This window comes from Callospermophilus lateralis, chromosome 6 (assembly GCF_048772815.1).
Source record: "Callospermophilus lateralis isolate mCalLat2 chromosome 6, mCalLat2.hap1, whole genome shotgun sequence".
NCBI classification, from domain to species: domain Eukaryota; kingdom Metazoa; phylum Chordata; class Mammalia; order Rodentia; family Sciuridae; genus Callospermophilus; species Callospermophilus lateralis.
In genome coordinates this window covers 62244641-62269234 of record NC_135310.1, presented here as the reverse complement: position 1 = coordinate 62269234, position 24594 = coordinate 62244641, and the positions used below count along the sequence as shown (strand labels likewise).

At 31.4% G+C, this 24594-nt stretch overlaps 1 protein-coding gene across 2 annotated transcripts in view; it reads left to right on the top strand.

The window, feature by feature from the left end:
* Grik2 (glutamate ionotropic receptor kainate type subunit 2) overlaps positions 1-24594 on the top strand; it is a 645182-nt gene that overhangs the window by 548611 nt on the left and 71977 nt on the right. The window lies entirely within an intron of this gene.

Here is a 24594-nt window from a genome sequence, read left to right as displayed (position 1 = left end):
ATTTATAGGACTTCTATATGAGTGAAGGACAGGAATTTAGGCTACTGAAAAAGCAGCAGTTCAGAAATGGTCTGTGGAATCTGAATTTGGAATAGAGGTTAGATCAGAAAATTGTGGAAGCACAGTATGGGAAAAGAAAACCTGGTGGACAGAAATTCCATTTCCCCATCAGAGAGAATTGCAGTGGGGTAACAGCAGACAAGCAAGAAGATGGGGGGTCTGCAAGTGTGCAGTGGGATGGCTTTTTAAAGGAGTACAAGCTTCTCCAGAGTAGTGGAGATTTATAGAAGTCACAGCCTTTAAACCACCTATTCATGGGTACATAGGTTTATCACCATATCCCTGTGGCACAGGTATCAATGATTAATAAGTGAGAAAGTTATTAGGCAGCAGTCAGTGATAGCACTTAAGGTTCTGGAAAACTTATGCAGTCCTATGGTGGGAACTCAATAGGAAAGGAACCATCTTTACAGAAGAGAACTATTTAATAGGAAATAATCAGAATACAGTTTATGCCAACTTATTGGTGTAGATACTATGTGGAGAGCTTGAGTCCTCTGACTCAGATGCCAAGATGAAATTAGAGATACCAAGAGCTATTGATAAACAACTATAAGTGATAAAACAAACAAACAAACAAAAAACAGGGGAGTGAGCATAAGTAGGCAAGGAATGTCTTCAGAGAGCAATTGAGGACTAATATATGAAAGAAGATAAGAAGGAGGATGATGTAGCGGGAACTAACTACTATCCAGTTATTCTGCAAAAGCACCAGCCAGGCCAGTGACCAGTCATCTGGAGAATGATCCTGACTGAAAGAGTTCCATACAAGGAAGGCATGGTCCATATTTAAAAACCTCACTATGTTCAGTCACTGGCTGTGAGCAGAACATAGAAATTGTGACTTTGGAGTGAAAACCTTGGTGGACCCAAAGGTGTAGTAGCTGCAGACTGTTAAGCAGCTCCACTTAGAAGACTACAGTGGTCTGCACACTATGTCCTCTAACTTGTTCTATCCCTCACACACAGTCCTGGAAGCCTTTTCTCATAGCACACATTTTCTTTCATTTGTTTTGCTTTTTGCCTACAAGTACTTTCTTTTTTAAAATGACCTCTACTAAATAAAGATCCTTGAAAAACGTTCCTGAAAGTGTACTGAATGAAAAACAAACTCAAAGTGACCCAAAGTTATTCTTATGAGTTCAAGTCAGCAATCTGTTTAGTTGAAGAATGTGATTTAATTTCATTTTAGATATAAAAGGAAAAAAAATTAAAATAATGATAGCTGCATGCCTGCTGAGATAGGATTTTTCTGATCCCAAGTATCTTTGTGGTAGAGAGCAAATCCACAAGTTTAGCTACCAGTTGGTTTCTTATTTATATGCAGAGTATGGCTTGGGTCTCAGTGTGTTAAAGATCAAATTTGATGGGATAAAATTTTAAGTATCACAGGTGTTTCAAGATTAAAGGTGTGGGAGGGGTCCTCATCAGGGAACTGACATTTGTTGTATGTAGTTGATTATACATTTCGTCTTTAATTATTAGGAGTTCAAGAATACTATATCCATATCTCTTTCTAATATGATTTAGATCTTTCAAAATGGCATTTGTTATGAAATGACTGAATATAGAAGTATACATTGCTATTGAATTGTCTGTTTCTTGACTGTCAGGTAGTACCTCTTTGTATAATTTAATTTTGATTGGCATCTGGTGAGTACTTATACTCCTCTTATTATTTTCCCCTCTAATATTACTTACTTTATGCTTATCATTTCTTCAATATTTTATGTTATAGATTTGAAGTTCCTGATTGAAGGGAGTTAGAATACATATAAAAGCCAATTTTCCTCAATTTTTTTCTGGTTGAATTTCTGATGCACCTGTATTAGCATAAGAAGTATGAAAAATATATTAGTGAGGTATAAATATTAATAATTAATCACCTCACTTATGTACATAACTTTACAATACTTTGCTAATGATTAAATTTCTTTTTATTATAAATGTTTTACTTTTTACTATCAGTAATATGACAATTATTTTTTCATTTCAGCTTCTGACTTTAAATTTCTTCTCTAGTTTCATAAACTACTAAATAATAGAAACATGGACAATTCTTGAGTGCAATATAGCATATAGAGGTTTCCATGCATTATATTGAAAACAAGCTACAACATCTTATTTTCCATGGTCAGCTTTTGATATCATATTATATTATTGACCAATTAGTTATAACCAGTTGTTATGTAATCACAATGTTATGTAGAAATAACATACAGGAACAAGTCAGTAATACTCCTTTGAATTCACACAGCATGATAGCAAAATAGAGTAAGAAACATAAAAATGTCTTGGGGCCTAAGGTTTGTTAGGATAATAGGAAGTAGTAGTCAGAGAGTGGAATAAACCAAACTGAAAATGGAAGTGCTGTAATTTTTTGTAAATAGCAGTGTTTATACAAAGATGGATGACATAAACATTTTAAAGCATGTGGCAATCTGGGGAAAAATAAAGTAAAATGATATGAAAAAAGGCAATTAAAAAAAGATAATATCTTACCCCATAGGCATGGGGATTGTTGGGGAAACAAACAAACAAAGAAATAACAACAACAACAACAACAACTAGCTACCACTGGAGAGGATGGTTCATGAAGTAAATTTTTCTTTTTTAGGAAATATCAGTTACAGATAGAAAGTGATTGGATTGTTCATAGAAGAGATTGAACACACAGGGACATTTGCTGAATATCGGAAAATACTCTGAAACATCTGTGTTGGAGGATTAGAAAAGATGGACAAAAAGAATTGACTTTCCCTTCATTCCCCCCAATGGAAGTGAGGTTTCCCAGGGCCACTTTTGATTGCTGTGAGAAGGGATGGGTTTATAGTTCTTCCTTGCAAGGGCTCTACCTTAGCAAAGTCTTCAGGTTCTTATTCTCACATGCACTACCTCTTCATCTTTGTAAAAAAGGATGCTGAAAAAAATGAACTTTTTAAAGTTAGAAATTACCTACATATTATCTAAATTTTATCTTAAATTATGGATATTCTGGACTCTTTTTACTTGCCAAATAAAATATTATTTGAACTGCTTCTCAGCCTGAGGAGCAGTAGAGGGGCTTCATCTGTATTCCTGCCGTAGCTAGGAGTACAGCATAGGAAAGAGACAGAGCCAGTCAGTTCATGAAGGATGACCAAAGTTTTGTTGGTTTCTCTGGAAGAAAACTGTGTTTGATAGTAAATCATATATAATTAGGGTGTGGAGTTGACAGAAGGACTTCTTTTTAAAAATGCCATTTAACATGTTTTGAAAAAATGAAGATGAAGGATCAGGAAACGTCAGACAGAAGGAAAACCATGGAGAAGAAACTGAGGCAGCTCAAAGATTGAGACTTTTAATTATGCTAAAACCCCTCCCAGTTCCCATACCTTCCCAAAACACATGAATTTTGAGATTTTTCAAAATTAGACAAAGGGTTTTGAAATCTTTTTCTTTTTCTATTTTTTTTAAATAAATATCTATTCCAGGTTTTCCTCTGAGGTGGGTTTTTGTTTGTTTTTTTGTTTGTTTGTTTGATTTTAGATATACATGACAGTAGTGTATTTTGACATTTTATGCATACATGGAGTACAACCCATTCCAATTAGGATCCCATTCTTGTGGTTGTACATGATGGGGAGTTACACTGGTCATATATTCATATGTGAGCCAAGGAAAGTTATAACTACTGTCTTTCCTATTCCCATCTCCCAACACTTACATTCACTCCCCTTTGTCTCTTCCAGTGAACTTCTATTCTTCCTTCCCCGGCCCCTTATTGTGTGTTAGCATCTGAATATAAGAGAGAACATTCTGCCTTTGTTTTTTGGGGATTAGCTTATTTCACGCAGCCTAATAGTCTCCAGTTCCATCCATTTACCAGCAAATGCAATAATTCCATTCTTCTTTATGGCTTAGTAGTATTTCATTGCGTATATACACATTTTCTTTATCCATTCGTCTGTTGAAGGACACCGAGTTTACTTCCATAGATTAGCTATTGTGAATTGAGCTGCCGTTAGCATTGGTGTGGCCACATTATTATAGTATGCTGATTTTAAGTCCTTTGGGTGTATGCTGAGAAGTCGAATAACTGGTGGTTGCATTCCAAGTTTTCTAAGGAATCTCCATACTGCTTTCCAGTCCCACCAATTTGCAGTCCTACCAACAATGTGTGAGTAAACCTTTTCCTCCATAACCTCGCCAACATTTATTGTTACTTTTATTCTTGAAAATTGCCATTCTGATAGGAGTGAGATGGAATTTCAGTGTAGTTTTAATCTGCATTTCTCTAATTGCTAGAGATGTTGAACATTTTTTCATATATTTGTTTTCCATTTGTAGTTCTTCTTTGAAATGTCTGTTTAGTTCCTTTACCCATTTGTTGATTGGGTTATCTGGTTATGTTGGTGTTAACTTTTGTTTAAATTCTTTATATAGCCTGGAGATTAATGCACTGAGAGGCAGGTGGTAAAGGTTTTCCTCTCATTCTCCAGGAACCCTGTTTGCATTCTTGACGGTTTCCTTTGATATGAAGAAGCATTTTAGTTTTATACCATCCCATTTATTGATTCTTGACTTTACTTCTTGCACTTTAGGAATCTTATTGAGGAAGTCAGTTCCTAAGCCAACATAATGGACAGTTGGGTCTACTTTTTCTTCTAGCAGGCACAGGCTCTCTGGTCTAATGACTATGTTCTTGATTCACGTAGAGTTGAGTTTTGTGCAGGATGAGAAAGAGGTGTTCAATTTCATTCTACTACAAATGGATTTCCAATTTTCCCAGCACCATTTGTTGAAGATGCTATTTTTTTTTTCCAGTGTATGTTTATTTCACCTTGGTCTAGTATGAGGTAACTGTTTTTTATGTAGGTAATTCTCTGTGTCTTCTATTCTGTTTCACTGATCTTCATGTCTGTTTTTATGCCAATATCATGCCATTTTTGTTACTATAGCTTTGTAGTATAATTTAAGGTCTGGTATTGTGATGCCTAAAGTGTCACTTTTCTCACTAAGGACTGTTTTGGCTAATATGGGCCTCTTCATTTTTCCAAATAAAATTTATGACTGATTTTTTATATCTAAGAAGAATGTCACTGGAATTTTAATAGGAATTGCATCAAATCTGTCTAGCACTTTTGTTATTATATCCATTTTGACAATATTATTAATTCTGCCTATGTATGAACATGGGAGATCTTTCCATTTTCTAAGGTCTTCTTCAATTTCTTTCTTTAATATTCTGTAGTTTTCACTGAGGAAGTCTTTCACCTCTTTTCTTAGAGTGATTTCCAAATGTTTTATTTATTTTTGAGGCTATTTTGAATGGGATATTTTCCATTCAGCTGATTCATCGTTGGTGTATAGGAATACAATTGATTTATGGGTTTTGAACTTTTTAAAGAGAGCCTGAAATATTTATTTTCCATAAGGATAAAGGAATAATACTTTACCATTGCTCACACCTGCCTATCTGATTTTATCCCATTTCTACATGGAATGTTAGGTCTGTTGTTGTGTTCCTTTGCTGTGCAGATACTTTTTTGTATGAAATAATGTTATTTGTCGGTGTTTGCTTTTATTTCCTGTGCCTTGTGTGTTTTGTCCAAAAACTTTGCCTAGGTCAATGTGCAGGAGCATTTCATCTGTTTTCTTTTAGTAATTTCATACATTTGACTATTAAACTTCTTTTTTTTGGGAGGGGTACTGGGAATTGAATCCAGGGGCACTTAACCACTGAGCCACATTACAGCCCTACACTTTAGTCTTTATAATACATTTTGAGTTGATATTTGTAACTAGTGAGAAGCAAGAGTCCAGTGTAGTTTGCACCACAGTAAATGAAATTAGCATGTCAAAGAGACACCTGTACTTCTCCTTTGTTGAAAAACTATTCACAACAGCTGGGACGTAGTACCTAAATGCCCATCAATCATTGAGTAGATAAAGAAATTATTGTACATATACACAATGCAGTATGGTTTAGTCCGAAAGAATATGGAATCCTTCCACTTGTGACAACCAGATGAACCCGAAGGACCTTAAATTCAACAAAATAATTCAGGCACAAGAAGTCAAACACTGCATAATCTCACTGCTATGTGGAATCTGAAAATGTTGATCTTATGGAAGTTGAGAGTAAAATAGTGGATACCAAAGCCTGGTAAAGAAGGGGAGAAAGGAGATGAGTAGTGGTTGGTCAACAAGTACAATGTTATGCTTAGACAGGAGGAATTAGTTCTGGTGTTATATAGCACAGTAGGCTGAACATAGTTGACAATATGCATTGTACAAATAAAAGAGGAAGATTTGAATGCACTTATCCTAAGGAAATGATCAAAGACTCCCAAAATGAAGTTAAACTTCATTTGGTATCAATGATTTTATAGCTTTTTAATATAAGAAAATAATATATTTGCTTTAAATAAAATAATACATAGTACCCAATATATAGAATTTATAAAAGTCAAATTCTTTATTATTCTATGAAGACCATGTTCCACCTCCTCTACCTTATCTGATTCCATGGGAACTCCAGGAACTTCTCTGTTTTACCCCAATGGTCCTACAGAATACAGTGGAAAACTTTTTTGCTGTGAATGAGAAATCAACAAACTCAGTGAATAGCCAAATAATAAGCAAAAGTAGATCTTCTTGTATGTAGGATACAAAATTTTCCATGGATTTAGAGACCTTTGGCATTCTGGTTACATGCATGTTTTGGACCTTATTCTGAATATGTTGTGTTGCCTTCTCTAAAGGAAGCAGAGGTGTAAATAAAAGAAGCTCACACCATACAAACTCAAAAAATACCCGAATGCACAATCCTTCTAGTTCTTAATAACAGAAATCATAAGGTAATCATTGTGCAGCCTGAAATGTGAAGTAATAGCCCAGAATGGCCTTGAAACTTCTTTCTGTTCTTAGAACAGATCCAGAGAGCATATGTTTTAATAAAAGGGTTTGGGAGAGAAAAAAGGAAAAAAAATGTGGTAATGAAAGAGAAAATAGCAGATGAAAGTCAATGACTAGGCTCACATATGTTTGGAACTTAATTTATATCAGATTGTGCATATATATAGTGTGTTTGCCTCATGATGTAATTAAGTGATAGATTTTTATCTGTAAAAAGAGAAAATACAAAGTTTATTGAATATTTTATCCTTATGCTATTGAAAATATTTCTTTTATAAAGTTCATACCATATGCATTTTGTACTACAAGGGATGGTATTTGAATATGAATTTATGCACTTTTATCTCAATGTCTGGATTTAAATCTCTTGCAAATTAGCAATTAAATTGAACTAAATGCACTTTTGATGTCATTTAAATGCCATTTGACTCTTTTTCAGAGCTCTCATAAATACGATAATTTCATTTTAGCAGTCTACAATTATGAATCCCCAAAATGTGGACATTTTTTTTAAAAATTCATCAGTGACAAAGGAATACAAAATTCAGAACTATGAATAATGGAGTTTTTCCTTAAATTATTCTCTTAATTTTATATTCATTACATTTAGTGTGAAAGAATTATACCTCATACTGAAAAAGCGAAAGTTGTTTAGCAATTAATGGATGTGTTGGTGTGGTTTAACTGAATACATTATCTGAACTAACTACTGAGTTTTCATATTTTCTGTTGCATAGTTTGACCTTGACAGGTCTCTTGTCATAAGGTTGTAAAAGCATTTCAAATTATATTGTGATGAAAAATTCTGAAGTTTATTTGCTTTTCCTATTAGGCATGTTCAGCATAGAAACACATACATTTTTATTTGAGTTGGTATTTCTTTTCTTCCATAAACTAAGGAGACTATGGAAGAATATTATGTGTAAACCCGATTATGATACTGTACCAGAGCATTAGTAAAGAGTTATATTAATAATTATAATTCATGCATGGGACACTATCGGTCATTCATTGGTTGAATGAGTATATTCATCAAAAGTAAAAGTTCATTACAGAGAAGAAAATCTTTAAAAGAACCTGTTAGCTTAAAAATGATAGACTTCATGTGACTGCATGAAAGTTATATTGTTGTTAACTGCATACACTTTTATATGAATAAGACATTAATGAAAACATAAATGTGGCTACATTTTAGGCTGGTTCTTTGGAATCACAGCCTATGAAATCCTAATATCATGCAAATACAACAGAATCAAATGTTGGTAGCCCTTTATTAATAGCATAATTAATTACATAATTTTGTTTTAGCAGTTTCTATCTTGTCAAAATTTTTTCCATAATGAAGATAGATCTTTGGTCATTTTTAATAAAGTACTGAGTTTTGAGTATAGAACTAATAAATAACTAATAAAAACTTAACTTCTTACTAAATTCTATGTTAAAGATATAATAATATAAAAGATACAGGATTAATTAAATATAGTCCTATTAATGAATTTGTAATTAACAACATTATCTCTGAATTATAATTGATTACTTGTATGTTACTTATTAAAACAATAAATAAAATAGACAAGTAAGATACATATAATTAAACTTATTTATATTAATATTTTATATTGATTAATCTTATGGATTTACATTTTAAAACCATAATTTTTCTAAAATGTAATAATTATAGATTTGTAAAACATATGCTATCTATATATAATTAACATAAATACATTCTTGCAACACCTTTTTTTTTGTATTTTCTACAACCTGAATCTCTTATTTGAATTGCATTTGCTTTCTATAAAAAGAGAGCATTAATATCCCTTTCTTCTTAAGCTTAGAATCCTCAATTCTCATTTATAGATTCCAAGTCCATAACCAGTTACCTTGGAAACTATTTAGGGAGTATTTTTCCTTTACTATTTGTTTTGATCAGATCATAAACCCCCTCTTTCTCCTTCATCCACTGCTTCAAATAACTTAGTGATGCGAGAACTGATAACCTGGGGTTTATGCTGGTTTTATATATGTATGTATGTGTGTTCCTATGTGGTCATGAGTACATATGTGTGTATGTGTGTGTATGAGCTTGTGCATGACAATTAAAACAATCATAATATTAACTTTTGTCTGTCACTACATATCACTATTATTTTTGGGGGGGGGGCAAAGCTAATCATGTACCTAAAAAGTATATGCTTAAATAATTCTTATAATGAGTATTCTAATATCTGAAGCTATGCTGTTTAGTATTTCACCATCTATATTATCTTGTTTCCCATACAATATTGTAATAGTTTTTATCAGGCAGTCTGTTTGGGGTTATGTTTTTAAAATGATAATCTGCTTTATAAAGGACAGTAAAATTCATTGATTGAAGGAATATATTCTGTGTTGCCCAAATTGGGATGCTAGTTCCACCAAACACTATTTGACTTGCCTAACACTAGCTATTAAATGCTTTGTAACTTATCTGTAAAATGGGAATAATAAAAGTTTCTACAGCATAGATTTATTATTTGTCAGGTCTTACAAACACCTAGAGTATATATTTAATGCATGTTATAGGTCTAACCAACTGACTCAAAAATAATTGATCTTAAATTTAATTAAAGTCTGTGGTAATACATTGTCAATGATTTGAAGAGAAATTTAATTTACATGCACAAATTCATAGTCTCTCTGTTAAATGTCAATAAAATCAAATACTAACTGCATAAATACCATTGATTCATTTTTCAGCCCAAGTTTTGACGCCAAAGTGTATTGAATTTATATATCTTTTTTTCTGGAACCTAAAGGAGCTTGTTAATGACTTTTGGATGTCCTTGCAAACAGTCCACTTCTGTTGCAAATTTCAACACTTTTTGTATGTGAACTTTTTACAGAGGTTTTGATATTTTCAGATTCTTACCATATCAAAGTCCTTTATTAATTAGGAAAAGTCTTTTAGCATACTATTTACATTATGGATTGTGATGCATCCCTGGATAGAAGATTAGGTTTTTTAATTCTTCAAATCACGTAGGGTATTTTTACTTGTTATTACATCTGGTCAATTCATTTGGAGGAAGGAGACTAAGGCATTGTGAAGACAGAAAAATTAGCCAATAAGTTTGATATTAACCTTGTTTTTACCCATATAAAAAAATTCAATAGCCTTAAATAATAGCTTAGTATTTTTTAAGAACTAACATTTATTTATCATTTGTAATTCCTTGAAAAATTGATAATTCTGAGCTTCACTTTTTTAAATACCACAGAGCAAAGAAATTCTACCTTGTAAGATTCTTTCTTTATACCTTGCAGTTAGAAAACACACAGAGATCCAAGCTGCCTTTTTGATGTACAATAAATGTTAGTATTTTTTTCTTTTGTTAGTGGTTATGATGAAATTAAAAGAATTATTTTTGTCATTTTGAGACATTTTTATAGTATTAGTTGCTAACACAGTCATATACTAAATATGATAACAGTTGAAAGAAGGATTTAACAACATTTTTGATACTTCTTACTGAACCCACCTACTTCATTAGAAAAAAAAATGTGAGATGGGATGGATGAAATCAGGCGTTTTCCAAGAATACTCTAAATATAAGAACATTCAAGTTCTGAAACTTGTCTTTCATTTCAGTGTGAATAATACAGTGAATAAATGGCGACATTTTTAGGCAAGTGTTCTACCACTGTGCTATATCCCCAGCCCTAATTGTAGCATTTTTAGTTACATGTAGTCCTCAGCATGTTCATTTCCTCTTCTTTGGATGAACGATTTATTTTTGCCAATCCAATAATGTGGAAAACTTTATTCAGTGAGTGCTTACCAGATACCAGACATTGTTAGCCATGCTTCATGTATTTTTCACACAATACTTTCAAAAAACCTATTATCGGATCACTCTTATTATCTACATTTAAAAGAAAGAGAATTATTGATTATAAAATTTTGGAATTGTCCAAAAATGTACAAAATGCCAGATCAAAGATATGAATTCAGGCCTTGCTTCAGAGCCACTAGTGTAAACTACCATGTACTATGTTTAATTTTCCAATTCAAATTTTCAATTAATATTTTCATTTTCTCTGAAAATAACTAATATATTTAACCATTTTAATAAGTTTAATCATTTGTCACTACACACTTTGAAACCTGAATATCTCTGAGACAATGAATGGAAAATTAACACATGAAGAGAAAGAACATGACATGAAATTACAAGCATATCACACCAGTGAAATTATCATCATAGATTTCTCCAAAGTCTTCATGTAATTTGATGAAAATGCAAAGAGGATTTGTAAGGTTGCTCACAGGTTTTTAGATGCTTAATGTCTTGTTTTAGAAATCATTTTAGTTCTCATTTTCATGTCCGAGTTAAATAAACATTGAAAAATAAGGGATGGACATAAATAATAATAATAAATTTGTGGGGATCTTGTCTTATTATCATCAATTTTTAAACTTTTTTCTCTGCATTTCTTAGAGAATATTTCATCAAAACAAGATATTTTAAGCTCACAATTTGTTTAATTGTAATGGTAAATTTTCATACTAAAAGCCTTATTAGATTATAAGTTACATCAAAAACTAGCAATTTACAAAAAATGTTTTATTGATTCTATGGGTGCAAGATGCACATATTGAAGTGTATATGATCATTCCATGATCTACTCTTATTGATTCATGCTAGAATAATATTTCCCAATAATTGCTGACTTTTGACACTTTTTCTTTGTGTGGTGTTATCATCATAGTTATTAATGCTAAGGTATTTCAATCACATAATACTTATTAACATCACTCTTGGTTGATCCTTTTCCATATCCCAGACTCTAGGCTAAAAGCCTTTCCAAAATATTTAGCTTTACATTCTCACTTACTAGGTGAGAAAACTGAAGTTTAGAGAAGCTTAGTAATTTTGCCCAGTGACAAGCCAGGATGAACATGGGATGGGGCATCTGAATCCAAAGCCTAATATGATTTTTTAAAAACTTTTCTTTTATATTGCTTTTAATTTTCTTTTGTCTAGTAAATAATAATAAAATGAAAAATATAACATACTAATAAGTTAGAGAATTTTGTTATGTACCTGTTTAAAATCCCAGGTTTCTATATTGGCAAAATAAAACACAATATTAAAGAATATTTTATTTATTCTAACTCTAAAGTACTAATGGAAAGATTTTTTTCTAAAATTCTGGAAAACCTATAGCAAATTTCATTTTAATAATTTATGTTTTTTTTTCAATGCCAAGTCTATTACCTGTGAAATAAAGTTATATTCCTAATTATACCTCAACATTTGCTTAATAAGAAAAAATAAAATATATATCTGCTCCCATAATTGTTGTAGGAAGTTGTATACGATGTTCTTCAGACATGATTTAGAAACGACTTTAAAAGCTATGTGTTCTTCAGGCGCAGTGGCACACATCTATAATCCAGGTGACTCAGGAGGCTGAGGCAGGAGGATTGCAAATTCAAACTGAGTCAAGGAAACTCAGTAATACCCTGTCTCTCATAAAATCATAAAATATTTAAAAAGAGCTGGAAATGTGGTTTAGTGGTTAAGCACCTCTGGGTTCAATCCCTGGTACCAAAAAAAAAAAAAAAGCTTTACGTTCTTCTCTTGCTTCTTCAGAAGTAACTATATCAATATGCTTTTGGGAAAAGAATAGTTATATCATTGTAGTTAACACTGTAGCCTAAATTTCTGAAAATGTTTATGCATATAACATACAGCATGTAAGTCATAGATGAAAAAAATGATTTATATGCATATATATTCACATATTGTACCATATGTATATCTTTGTATTTACTAATTGAAATTATTCTGATTTGGATTTATAGAAATGATAAAATCTTTTTTCTAGAAATATCATGTAGAGTTGAATTGTTCTATTGTATATTGAAACTCATTGCAATAACTAGAAAACTTAGGTTTTCTGCAAATGTTCTTCTATACAATAGTGTTAATATTTATGTTAATTAAAAGAGAAATATAAAGGAACAGATCAATCAGTTACAGAAATCAGGTATAAACAGCTTTTATGCAAGAGGTTCAAGATGTTGTTCCTAAGGAAAGACACAGTGCCATGACCTCCATTTAATCTCTTCCTTATTATTTGAGGTTTTGAATAAATAGATTGCTCTGTGTTCTCAAAGTAAAAAAGGATGATGTATTCTAATATTGCTGTAGCATTTGATATGGAGTAGATAAAAGCCTATTTAGGGGGGCATAAGATCACCACAAGCCTCTTGTCAGTTTCTAACGAATTCATACATATCAAAAAGGACTCAAAGAAAAATAACAAAAAGGGAAGATAATGAGCCCGTCAAAGCAAATGTTTAATGCAGAGCCACTTTGATATTAATCACACTGTATGTGGGTGAGGGTCAAACCAACTGAGGTCAATAGAGAGGATTTTAGTTAAGGCAAAAAGAAAAACGAAGCTAGTGATTTCAAACAGATTGAAATTTTAAAAGTGAAACATAAAGGTCACAAAGTTAGATTCAGTTTGCAGAAGCACAGTAGGCAAGTTTTAATGACTTCTCAATAAAGCTTTTTAAGAGAAGCACTCAAGTTTGAACTATCTAGGCAAACTAAACTTTTTTTTTCTTAAATCAACAGGAAACGAGAGTGTTCTAAGGACGAAATCAAATCATAGAAGCTGTTTATATTAAGAAATTTGGCTACTTTGGATGATTAAAGTAGCTTCTTTTTCTTTTAAAGGATTTAAAATTTGTGTAGGTTCTATTCAACAAATGTTAGTTATTGCCTTATATCACAGATGAGCAATATATGTATATGTGTGCATATATAATTTTAAATATTTACAAGATAATTTCCATAATTAAATATAGGTGCTTTTAATATGCATAAGGCTTTAATCATTTCTGTAACTTGTATCCTCTGAGCTTGCTACATCCCCTTTTAACAACTGTTTAGTGGGAGAACCACAATGAAGTTCTTTTCCTCTAATTGTGGTACTCTACACATAAATAGAAAGAGAGGAGGAGGAGGAAAAGGAGAGAAAGGGCAATAGGAACACAAAATATAATAGGGTATAATACAAATATTTGCTTACTTGTCAATTCTCTGGTTGAAGTGTTAAACAAGTCTCATTTTTTTCTCACATTTTTTTAAAAATATATTTTGCTGTTATTTAATTAAGGTTACTAAAGCCTACATGGTAAAATATCTTCCAAGGACCATAGAGGGCTCAAAGATTATAAAATATATAAGAGCTTTACTTTATAGCCTTTAAAATTTAATAAAAATTGTGTAAGTAACCATAAATCTGGACATTTTTTGGTGTATAGTTTAAATCATACTCCATGTAAATGGTTCCTTAAAAGTTAATATCATAGTTCTGTGTTGAAATATATCTTACAATTCCTTATTTCTTTTCCTATAAAAAATGTACGTATTTATCTACCTGGGCTTGGACGGTATTCTTTGAAAAGAAATGTACTTTAATCCATTATAATGACATGTATTTGTAATATACACATATAGTTCTACTAAGTTTATGTTGCAGGCTATTCATTCATAATGCTACAGTAAATTCACGGAAGCATCATGGATTACTGTAGTTTCTATTGGGCTTTCTTTCTACAGTCATTCCAAATATGGGTTCAACAAGTAGCTTTATGGCTTCCCACATACAGGAAATTTAGCCACATTTCTATCTCCATCTCTCAGCTGTTTCATTCTTAGTACATATCATTGTATATATCTGTGTTCATTTGATCAAAGACTTCATAGAACAAAAAAAAAGGAGAAATATTTCATTCATATTTACAGTTTTTAAATACGATAATGAAAGATCCATTTTTATCTTGCTATCAAATTATACAAAATTATGTTAAAATGAATTATAATTTTTAAATACTATTTTTCATTTCTAGAACATAAAAAGAATTGAATTTTTCATTCATGGTATAATATCTTGAAAATTAGCCATCATTTTAACTTATATAGGGGAAATTTTCTATGTGAGGAATAAAGGAACATACCCAAGATTTCTCCTGTAATAAATGATGAACTAGCAGTGGAATGTAGGACTCCTGAGCATAAGTAATTTTTCTTTTTCCATTTGAATGAACATATGCCCCAATTTTTCAGGAAAATTACACTTAATATGCAGTATCCTGAGTTCAACATCAATTTTCCCTTCTTTCATTCTGAATAGCATCCTTATTTAAGGTATGGGTATAAGGCTATAGTGACTATAGCTCATAGTGAGAAGTGAGAAAAATATAGAAATTGATTGTACAAAAGGGAAGTTATTTTGATGCCAGTGGTCATCAGATCAAATGAGCTAATTAGCATTAATGATTATTTCTTTGAATGATTCACTGGTTATAAAACTATCACAACTTTGACATACATTATTATTATTATTTTCACTTATCATTTGAGAACTACTAAATTATTTATAAGTATCTCTAAACATTGTCTAATCAAAATTTAAAATGTTATACCATATGAAATTTAAAATGTTATACCATATGAAAACAGGTCCATGGCAGATCCAAAGTAGCGAAATTCGACATACTAAGTAGCAGATTAGATAGGGGGCAGCATTACTTGTTTTGTAATAACTTGGTCAGATTAAGTGAAATGAGACACTTATGATTAATCATAACATAAGTCACTTATAGCAGAACACAAAAGCTAAATGGCCTGTGTTTTTTATACCAATTCATAACTAAATGACTGCCAAGCTAAGTAGCATTTTTCAAGTATTCTTTGTTCCAATAACACTGGTGGTGTGAAAACTTGGTGTGTCTTGATAGATGCCTATTTTCTTTTACCAGTTCACATATCTTTCTTCAAAAGTAAATTTTATACTTTAATAATTTTGAATTTTATTTAATATTGAAAATATTTTATTCAGAAACACAATTATTGATATTATTTTACATAAAATAGGAGAATGCTTTTATTCTTATCAATATATTTTCAAATGTGTTATTATTTTGATCTATCAAAAAGGATGTATTTGACAGAAGTTGACTTTTGTTCAAAATGGTAAGCTCCAGAGTGAGTATATAGTATGTATGTGAGATATGAGATCAGAATGTGTATATGTGTGTGTGTGTGTGTGTGTGTGTGTGTGTGTGAGGGCACATGACCTTCCCAAACAACCTGGGGAAAACTGTTTCAGACAATCCTCTCATAAAAAGCACAGGGCAGAAATGAGAAGTCTATGGTTATGTCCATTCACAAATTGTTTAAGCAAGTCTAGTTTGGAACAAGATACTAACATTTCTATTGTTTTCATGTGATCCTAGGTAATTATTTTGGATTAAAATTTTTGTCTATTTAGATAAGTTCATGGTATGCTAAAATTGGAGATAATACATGGAGAATAAGTACTGCAAAGTCTTTGTATTATCCCTGAATATTACTGAACTGAAAAAAAAAGGATCTACATGAAGTTATCTGAATCATTCTTTTTCCACTTTGATTCCTTCAATTGTTATTGGGCATTCTCCAACACATAATGTCATACTACTTGATTAATTATATTCTTAAAATGGTTCTAAATTTCCCACTGTGCTTAAGTCCACGTGTAAAATCAGATCTAAATCAGGCAATGGAAAATTAGTAAATATTATTTTACAATTTTTCTATCTTCCCTTGATTTTTTGTTCTATTAGATTTCCTATCAGAAAGGGCCATTATAGTTTAGAGTAAAACAATAGAGTCAGTAAAACAAAATATTTCAATAGGTGAATAAATAACCTTTTACAGTATTTTCAGTTACGTTTGTTCCTTTCTTAGTTGATAATCATGAATCAATTGTTCCCTAATTATTTTTGCAGATAACAAAAAATTTCAGCAAGTGTTCTTTTTTCACTAAAATCTCTCAGCAGAATTCTCTTCATGTGCAGGATAAATATAGAGTTACTATTGCTGAGTTGTAGGTGTTATATTTTTGGATTTATTTATGCCCTCTTTGGAATGTAATTACTTCAGGAAGTAGGCATAATAAGATAGAGCTCTGATAGTGTTCTTTTAGTGTTCTTTTATTTGCTTGGATATGTTCCCTGCAAGTTCTGTAGTCTTTGTAGTTGCTCACCACAGATTGGCCATGGATTTATTATATTAAACTCACAAGCTCAGTTTCCCCTCATCAGTGAACTATTTTCTTAAGTGTTAACAATAGTAGAAGCTCTTGATTTTTCAAATATCTTCGATTATATTAAGTTCTGGCTTTAATTCCATTAAAAGCTTTGCTTTCAGATGTGTTTTCATTTGTCCACATTTGAACACCTTAAAAAAATAAATAAATGATTACTGGTAGTGGTGGCACAGATTTGTAATCCCAGTGACTTGGGAAGTTCACAAATTTGATGCCATCCTCAGCAACTTAGTGAAAGCAACCTAGTCTCAAAAAAAAAAAAAAAAAAAAAAAAAAAGAACTGGGTATATAACTCAGTGGTAAATTACACCTGGGTTCAGTCCCCAGTACCAAATGTCTAGGAGTCCTATTTCTTTAACTCTGTAAAAAGAAAGACTTAAAAAGAAAGTTCTATTTGACATAATTTTCCCATGTCCATACATGAAAGCAACACAGTCCCAATCCATATGAGTGGGACTCTAATTAGAATAAGATATATTCCATGTTTGTATAATTATATCAAAATGGATTCTGCAGTCATATGTAACTAAAAAGAACCAAATTTTTTTTTAAATTACAAATATTACATTGAACAACTTGGGTAAGAATTAATTTAGTTTGTTTTCATTTCCTTTATTTAGAGGTAGGGTGAGTTGGATAAACCTCACTCTTTTTTTTTCTTGTTTTTAGCTACAATGTTTATTACCAAACAGTTCAAATGAACAGCGCATTAACTGACTAAAAATGTCTTGGAGGAGAAGGAAAATAAATCACATATAAACCTCACTCTTTAATTAAATTGTCGTTATCTATGCAAGGTCCTACTTTATTTTACTATTATAATTTTTTTAAAAAACTGTTACTATTTGAGATCCACTAAAAGCCCCATTTTCCCTTCTCACAAGGAAACTCTCTTATGTATATAAAGTAAATATTTGGCTCTAGCTATACCTGTATACATAGTGGTGTTTTTAATATGTATCTTTTAAATTTTGTTTTTTTAAAAATTTATGCTTTTCATTTTATTTCTACTCAATGTGATTGCTAATTGTGGTTTCTAATTGTCATGTAGCAGGTGTCTCTTATATTTTCTTGATTCTTCCACTAGTGTTAGCAGCCACATTGATTTTGAATTCTTGCTGTCACAAACTTTGTTCAATAATAATCTCCATACAGTGATAATTTATTTCTAATTCATTTGTGGTGGCAGTTATATCATGTGTGAAATTATCTGTCTATATTTATTTATCTTCTATATGTCATCTATGTTTTTCTGTTGCCCAAGTTTTAATTGCATTCCATTGATCATTTTGTCTATCCTAACTTATTTTTGCTACTGTGTATAAGTAGTATATATTAATATTTCACTGTGTGAATAACATCTTTTCCCTTTTTTCAAAATTAACTTTCTTTAACAGTTCATTATCATGTGTATAAATATATACCAAATATATACCAAAGAACTTAAAAGCTTCTTTACTTAGCTCTCTTGAGCTAAAATTGATATTGAATAAAGTGTACAAGGTTAAAATGTAAATTAAGTTTCTTTTTACATTCATATACACCACTGAGAAAATACCAGAATCATAAGAGTACATATCCATCACTTGCTATCTTTCCTTGTACCCTTTGGCAATCTGTTCTTTGCCTTTCCTCATTCCAACCCCTAGCCCTCATCTGTTTTCTCACAATTCTGATTAGTTTGCCTCTTCTAGAATACTGTATAGATCTCATTGATAGCATATGCTCTTTTTAGGCTTTCTTCTTTCATTCTGCATTTTTTGAGAATCATTCATGTTGTTTTCTCCTGGCTTGCAATTTGTTGTTTCATCCTTCTAAATGTGACTTTGGAATAGCAGAAGTACTCAATTTTAGTGAAATTATATTTATCTTGGTTTCATAGATTGTGTTTTTTGTTGCCTGATGTTTAAAACTTGCCAAATTTAACATCACTAAACGTTCCTACAGTATTTTATTTTAGCAGTTGTGTAGAACTAGGCTAAAGTTAGAACTTTGATTCATTGAATTATCTTTGTGCACATAGTACAAGATATGAAGTTCTGTTTTATTTTATTTTTATGTGAATAACCAATTATTTCATGACTATTAAAGTGACTATCCTTTTATCACTGCATTTTCTTTTCATCTAATCAGTTAAAAATCAATTAAGATGTGCACATTGATCTTTTTCTGCACTCTTTAGTCTTTTCCATTTGTCTATGACAATGCTGCACTGTCTTGATCACTGTAACTCTGTAATAATTCACAAAGTCAGGGAGTATAAATTCTTAAATTTTGTTCATTTTCAAATGTATTTTGACTATTCTAGGTCCTTTCTATTTGTATCTAAATCTTATAATGTATATGTCCGATCCTTCAAAAATATGTGCTAAAAATTTCACTAGTATTAAATCAAGTCTATAGATCATTTGGGGAAGAATTGACATCTTAAGAATTGTGACTTTTGCTCAGTAAACACACCTATTTTATCATGAACATTTAATATCTTTCAGCTGTTCTTTTTAGTTCTCAGTCTCTAATGTTGTCAGTTATTGCCAAGTACTTCATTATTTTGAAGGTTTTGTCAGTGGTATTTTTAAAAATTTTGATCCCATAGAAACAATTATTTGCTTACTGTTGATCCTGTATCCTGAGAAATGTGTGAAAGTCCCTTATTAATTCTATTAGACTTTTTTGTAGACTATCATGTTGCCTGTGAAAAGTGAGTTTCACCTCTTCTGTTCAATTCAAGTGACTCATTTGTTTTTATGCCTTTCTGCATTTACTGTCACCCACAAAGTGTTGACTAGCAGTAGTGAGAACAGGTATCTTTTCCTTTCTCCTGACTTCAGAGAAAAGCGTATCTATTTTTCTTAATTATATCAGATTCAATTCTTTTCTGGTACTTTTCATCTTGCTGAGACATTTCCATTCTTTCCTACTTTATCAAAATATTCTTTTCTTTTTTTAAAAAAAAATATAATTATTGAATTTTACTCAAAATTTTATATCTATTGAGGTGATCACATGTTTTTATGAATGGCATTGATGATTTTCTTTTTTTTTTAATCTTTTGTTTAATTTGTTGTTCAAAACATTACAATGCTTTTGACATATCATATTTCATACATTTTATTCAAGTGGGTTACATTTTTACCATGTATACAGATTGCAGATTCACATTGGAAAAAAAAAAAAAACAAGAGAGAGAAATGAATTACAGTAGATGGGGTAGAGTTGCTAGTGTCTGTTGTATTTTGCTGCCTTTCCTAGGGGAGGGGGTAAAGGAAGGGGATAGAAAAGGCAGCAAAATACAACAGACACTAGCATTGATGATTTTCTAAGTAAAACAATCTTGCATTCTTGGGATAAACCAAGAATGGTTTTTGTGAATTATCACTTTTTTCATTATCCTTTTGTACATTGTTGAGATTGTTGAGTTTCGTGTCTTCAAATTTTCTATTTTTTTTTCTTGTAGAGTCATGATAGATGTTGGTCTAATGCTTTCTTTGCTTCCTTCTTTTTATATTTTGCTAGTTTTGGTGTCAAATAATATTACTTCATATAATAAAGTCTTCTTTATGTCTTCTTCAGTTTGCCTGAACAATTAAATTAGAATTGGTGTTAGTTATTCCTTAAAGGTTTGGCAGAATTCTGTAGTGGTAGTACATAGTCTTGTAGTCTTTTTGTGGAATGTTTTCAGTGACAAGTTTTATTTTACAGAGACATAGGCTTACTCATGGCTTACTCATGTTTTCCATTTTATCTTTAAAGTCTTTGATGTATGGGTCTTTCAAGTTATTGAACTTAATGATATACAGTTTTCACAATGCTATTCTATTATTTTATATCTGCAAAACCTATGGGATATTGTTTTCCTCATTGCTGATACTGGCAATTTTTGCTTGTCTCATTTGTTTCTGGACATTTTGGCTTGAGATAGATAAATTTTATTGTCATTTTGAAAGAGTCAGATTTTATTTTCACTGAGTTTTCTTTATTTTTATGTTTTCTAGTTGAATTCCACCATAATCTATCTCATGCCCTTTCTCTACTTACTGTTTATTTTTTTTGCCTTTCTTTCTGTAGTTCTCAAGATGGAATTTGAAGTAATTGATTTAAATCTTTTTTTCCTCTAATATACATAAGTAGTGTTACTGGTTTATCTACAACTGAGAAATTTTATTTTTATTCAGATCAAAATATTTTTGAATTTTTCATAAAATTTCTTTTGTCATGCATAGACTATATAAAATTGTTATTTTCTAAATACTCAATGAGATTTTAGACAACTTTCTGTAATTTTTTAATTGATTTTATTATTTATTTTAATACATAACAACAGTGGAATGCATTACAATTCTTATTACACATATCGAGCACAATTTTTTGTATTTTGTATCTCTGTATATAAAGTATGTTCACATCAATTTATGTCATTATACATGTACTTTTTTGCATTACAATTCTTAATACACATATATACCAGTTTTTCATATCTTTGTACATAAGGTATGTTGACACCCAATTCAAGTCTTCATACATGTCCTTTGTATAATGATGACCATCACATTCCACCATCCTTGCTAATCCTCTTCCCCCTTCTTTTCCCTCCCACCACTTCCCTATCTAGAATTAATCTAATCCTCCCATGCTCTTCCTCTCTCCCACACTATGAGTCACCCTCCTTATATCAGAGAAAACATTCAGCATTTGTTTTTGGGGGGAAGATTTGGCTGACTTCACTTAGCATTATGTTCTCCAGTGCCATCCATTTACCTGAAAATGCCATGATTTTGTTCTCTTTTAATGCTGAGTAATATTCCATTGTGTATAAATGCCACATTTTTTTTATCCATTCATCCACTGAGGAACATCTAGGTTGGCTCCACAGTTTAGCTATTGTGAATTGTGCTGCTATAAACTTTGATGTGGCTGTGTCCCTGTAGTATGCTGTTTTTAAGTCCTTTGAGTATAGTCCGAGAAAAGGAATAGCTGGGTCAAATGGTGATTCCATTCCCAGATTTCCAAGGAATCTTCATACTGCTTTCCAAATTGGCTGCAACAATTTGTAGCCCCGCCAGCAATGTATGATCTTTGATCTGTAATTTAACTTAATTTATCAAGCATGAATTCTGGTGTTTTTCCACTCACATTTTTCTTAAATGGCCTGGTATTGTTGAATATATGTTATTAGAAATATATTAATAATATGTTTAATATATTTATTAGAAATATATGAAATTTGATGAAATAGATACTTCAAAAAAGTTGGATGTAATTCTTATTGCTGCTATTCTATATATTTTTTTCTGACTTCTATCAAAATCATGATTTTTTTCTTAATCTTTGATTTCCTGACGGTTGTGTATGATATATCTAGCTGTATTTTTAAAAAAATTTATCTTGTTTTGTGTTCTCTCTTCTTCCTGGATTTGCAGTTGCCTGTCTGACATTAACTTGGGGAAGATTCTCAGCCCTTGTTTCTTCATACATTCGTTTCTTTTTCTCTTTTCCTTCTGATTATCATTACATGTACATTAAATGTCATGTAGTTGTCTTGGATATTCTGTTCTGTTTTTGTTCCCAGTCTTTTCTCTTTGACTTTTAGTTTTGGAAGTTTCTATTGTCATCTCTTCAATCTTACATATTCTTTCCTCAGTGAAATCCAGTGTAACCATGGAGACTATCAGTCTCTCTTCCTTTATGCAGCAATACCTTTAATAAATGTGATATTTCTTGGAATTTTTATCTTTTTGCTCACATTATGCATCTAATTTTGCATATCATCTATTTTGTCATTAAGTTCTTTAGTGTAATGATCATTTAAAAAAATACTGGATGGATAATTACATTACTGCCATATGTAATTCTGGTTCTGACACTTTTTTAATCTCTTTAAAATGTGCGTTTAGGGTTTCAGTAGTCCTTGTAATTTTTGTTGTTGTGATAGTGCTGGTGGTTGAAAGCAGACATTAAGTACAGCATAGAAGGAACTATGGCATATAGGCCTTTAATATTGCAGCAAGAGGTGTAGGAAGAGGAGATTTCTTTGGTTTTGAAATCAAGTCTCAATTCTTTGGTGCACTGCACATATGACCTTGGACTTTGAATTTCACTAGTGCTTCTGTGCCCCTAGCATCTTTAGTGAGATGCTACATAAAAGACTACAGATGGCATGAGTTGGGTCTTTCCCTTCTCCAACATACACCAATTCTTATATAACTCCAGCAGGTAATGCTCTAATAAAATAGTTTCTCCTGAAAACAGGCCTTGATAGAAAGATCAAATACACTAGAATATTTCAAAATGGCTTCTCCTCCCATAACTATGTTCCCTTGGAGTTTTCATCTGTTGTTATAAACAACAGAAATATATTTCTCACATATCACTAGGCTAGAAAATAGAAGATGAAGACTCTAGTATCTGGTGAGGTCCAACTTATTTTATAAATGGTCCTCTTTTTGCTGTGTTCACACATAGCAGGTGGTTTTCCTGCAATTTTTATGTCTCAAGTTGTCTACTCTGACCCCCAACAACCCATCAACTACCAGTCAGCTTTTCCTATTTCAGTATTGTGGACATATAGGTTTCTGCTCTTCAGTTTCTGCTTCAGTAATTTGATTTTCCATATCTACCCGTTTGTCTTTTCAATTTTAGGGTCAGTGGTTTGCCCTGACATATCTTCTCTGTTGATTTTTAATTTTGTTCAGCTCTTTGCTGAATGGAAACATCTATGTTCCTTACATTCTAGATTAGAAGCATTATTTTTCAAAATGAACTTGAAGGTATCTTAATTTTTAATTCATTATTTTAGTAACAGTGTGACTTGCTTTGTGAAAATAAACAACACTTAAAATATTCTATGAGGCATTCTAACAGCATTTTTCTTTTGCTCAAAGTGAATTTTCAAACATTTCAGGTGTTTTTCTAAGAAAGGAATTGAAGAAATAATTGCATACTCTGTTTTCAGTTGGTCATATAACTAAATTTTTAAGTACTATTGAAGTTTTCTGTGACTTCACTTAAATAGATGTTTTCTAAGTAACATTCACTATGGCAAATCATTTGTTTATAGTAACATTTTTGCTTACTTTTATGTCAAAAAGATGTATCAGCTGAAATCTAAGGCTGGAGTCAGTCAAACTGCCATCCCCAAATTTGTCTATACCATATGGTTTGATGCCTTCTTGACATGATATCTTTTTGATGGATGATGTTACAAGAAACTCACCATCAGCAAAGACAGCATTCCGAGACATCTGCAGCTTCCTTTGAATCAACAAAAGTGTTCTAGTAAAGTTGCTGTAACACTTACCTTGGTAAATGCTGAATTGGTGCTAATTGGAAAATGTACTTCCTCTTCCTGTTGCAACTGTCCTCTTGGAAATAATTACTGTCAAAATGGCCTCAGACTAACACTCTTACTCACCTGCTTGAATTTTATCTCAAGTGTTCAGATGCCTCCCTGACACCTTAAAATGGTCTCTGATTACTTCTCAT